The sequence below is a fragment of the Apodemus sylvaticus genome, chromosome 23, assembly GCF_947179515.1.
Source record: "Apodemus sylvaticus chromosome 23, mApoSyl1.1, whole genome shotgun sequence".
Lineage (NCBI taxonomy): Eukaryota > Metazoa > Chordata > Mammalia > Rodentia > Muridae > Apodemus > Apodemus sylvaticus.
Window position 1 is genome coordinate 50,853,951 of NC_067494.1, and position 3,775 is coordinate 50,857,725.

Below are 3,775 nucleotides of genomic sequence, written 5' to 3' on the forward strand. Positions count from 1 at the left end.
TAATAGTAGTAGTCACTTTGCTTTCTAAAGAGACAAAGAAAGAAGTCATGGTGTGGAAGAGGAGGTAGGTGGGAAAGATCAGAAAAAAATAAGGGAGGGGAAATCCTGATGAAACTACTGAATGGGAAAAAATACTTTCAATTAAAAAGGGGTATAATATACTCTCTTGGAAAGCAAAGTTGCAAGGTATCACATATACTTTTATCTCAGGTGAGATACTTGACTTTGATAATTAAGATGATAAAACTAATTTTCTAATAAGAGGTAGGTGCAACATACATATTCACAAAACCAACTAAATATAATCACAGTAACTACTATACCTTGTTACTAACATCTATTCACTTATTCAACAAATAATGAATGAAAGCATCAAGATAATAATGATGACTGTCTAATTCATAATTTCATGCTTTTAAAACCTTCATTCACAAACATAAAATTTATTGCATCAAAAAAGATTTATTTTATAGCTACATAATTAAGTCTCTGTAGATATTGTTAAGGAAAGATCCATTCCTAAATGGGGCCTAGGAGGTAAGTCATAAATAAAGGCACTCACTACCAAACCTGACGGCCTTAGTCCAATACCAGAAACCCACACGGTGGAAAGAGAGAACCAACTCTTACAAGTGTCCCCTGACCTCCACATGCACAATGTGGCACTCAACATCCCCCTTCCTCTCTGACACACACAGAACCAGGAAGAGTCAGATGGCCTGAGAGAGAATAAATATATAAATAAATAAATAAATAAATAAATAAATAACCAAACAAAAAGAGAAAAAAGAGAAAAGATAGAAATTTTACATTTCTGAACTTAAACAGTTCCTTAAATTTCTATATTCTGGAAAGCTTACCATAATTCTAAGTAATTCCACACAATACTCTCATATATGACACTGAATTAATGTGTCCATCCCAAGTTTTATGGATAATACATGGTTTGGACAGGTATTTTGCCACCAAAGAAAAACAATCATAATTGTATGCTTTCTTAGAGTCCTAGTTTGCTTTCTGTTGCTTTGATAAAAACAGCGACTAAAACCAACTCGGGAAGGAAAGGCCTTCTTTGGCTTACAAGTCACAGTTCCTCATCAAGGGAAACTGAGGACGAACCTGGAGCCGGTACTGAAGCTTGGACCACTGAAGAGCACTGCTTACAGGCTTGCTCCCAGGCTCATGCTCAGCCACCTCAGACATCCCAGGACCTCCTGCCCAGGGACCCTGCAGAGGGCACTGTCCCCTCCCTCAGTTAGCCATCCGGAAAAAGCCCACTTACATAGTTACATGCCAGTCTGATGGGGGCACTTCTCCAATTGAAATTCCCTCTTCCCGTGTATCTCTAGTTGCATCAATTTAACAAAAGCTAATGAGTGTAGCGTCTCATTTTAAAAGTTAGCTACCAGCTCTAAGTAAGTCTAACAAGTCAGACGAAGTCTACATAGATTTTGTTTTGTTTAAAAGCAGAAGTTTAGTTTCACATAGTATCATCATTTAATAAAATTTCCATTTCATAAAAGGCCCGAATAGAAACACTGACAACAAAAACATCCCTGCAAACGTAAATGATCTATACTGCAACCTGGAATAGTTTAAAATAAAATTACTTAAACAAAAGACATTTTAATACCTAGACAAGCAAGTGCGTTTGTGAAAAGAAAACTGTAGAAAATTAAATAAAAAGAGTGAACTCTATTACAATTGCAAATTACTTTCCCAAAAGTATTGTAGTCATGATGATGAAATGATGGCTATGGCTTTGATGAGAATACTGTAATGGTTAATTTAAGGGAACTATGCTTCTCACAACCAGTTTTGCTTTAATGTCACATCTTACATTGCATTAGTTATCTTAGTACACAAAGAGGAAGCACTGCAACTAATTATGGAGGCTGTTAAAACATAATATCATGTAATTTAAATATCATTTTCAAGAGAATATTAGCAATGAACACAGTTACTTCTCATTATATAATTGGCATTGTGTTAGAGATGGAAAAAAATAGTACCCCCTACTTCTGGATATCTTGAGTAACAAGAAGCTAAATAATGTTTCCAAACTTTGGTTATGATATATATATATGATATATTATATATGATAAAGGCATATATCATATATATATATGCCTGAAGGAAACTACCCTTTTTTTTTACATTTTAGGCCAACAAAATTACATTAATTTCAAAATTACTCCTTGGAAACAACTTGGAACATTAGGCACAAATTCCTCTAAAGTGAAGTTTTTGAAGAAATCACATCATCTCTACAAATGTTCTGCTTCCAATGCGTTCTGTGAATAAGTTAAACCCTAAGAGGCATCCCATGAACCGTCCTGAGGTCCCTCCTCCTCTCAGCTGCTCTCTTAGAGGGAAGCCTCAGGTGCCACGCCAATCAAACCTTTCTTGAATGTTTTAAGGAGAAAATGTGTTATATATCAAACTCTCTTTGGGGTGGCTTGCAACTCCAGCTACAAGATACCTGAAAATCACTTCCAGACTCTTGTCTCACACTCACACACAGACACACACAGACACACACACACACACACACACAAATTTTTAAAATTTAAAATAAATTTTAAAGATGAAGCCCTTCCTATCACTACCCATCCTCCCCCAAGCATGTCCATGTTTGTGGACCAAAGTTACATATTAATGTCAGAAAAATGTAGTATGGATACAATTATATAAATGCAGACATTATATAACTATGGGTCGATGACTGACTAGTTAAGAAGAAGCAGAGCTCGGTTTCCAGCACCCATGTTACGCAGCTCACAACTGCCTGTGACTCCAGCTACAAGGAATGGCATTTTAGTATGGCCTCCGTGAACATTCACACATATGCAAAGACACAAACTCACGACCCGTATCTATACACATACATAAATTATTGAAACAACAACTTAGGTGTGAAAGGGTGTGACTATAGTCCCAGCATTTGAAGGATGGAAGAAAAGGATCCCAAGGCAAGTCACAGAGAAGCCGGGACTACATAGTTAGATTCTGACAAAGAATGGAAGAAATGAAGAAGGAAAAAAAGAAAGGAAAGAAAGACAGAAAGACAGAGACAGGAAGGAAGGAAGGAAGGAAGGAAGGAAGGAAGGAAGGAAGGAAGGAAGAAAGAAAGAAAGAAAGACTGGAGGGAGGGAGGGAGGGAGGGAGGGAGGGAGGGAGGGAGGGAGGGAGGGAGGGAAGATAGACAGGCCTCAAAGAAAAGTAAACGTAAATATAAAAACTCAAGCCCTAGTAAAGGAACAGCTTTAATAATCTGATAGTTTATCTTATGTTTGTTTTCCAGAAGATGGTTAATTTTTAAAAACTATCAATATAAACTTTAAAATGTTTGTGTTAGTAAATGTATGGCTATTTTATTTCCCATAGTTTAATCCACCCCCCATGTGTGTGTATGTGTGTATGTGTGTGTACATGTGTTTGCACGCACATGCACATTGGGAATAGGGGGTGCATGTGTGTTTTCAGAAGGAAGTATGCTAAAAATCTTAAAAAAATAAACAAAATTGTTTTCCTCCGGAATTCAAAATTTATGGCATTTAATGTTACGTATTTTTTTTTATTTTGAGACATCATCTACTTTACTTGTGTTCAATCAATTAGTATTTGAGAATACAGGCCACTAAAACCAGAGATGTAATCAACTCCACAATTAAAATGTCAATCAACATGATACTACATCAGTACTATTTATTATGGTCGTGAAATGTGAAATCTCTTATGAAATATACTTCCCTCAGGAATATGAAAATGGTAC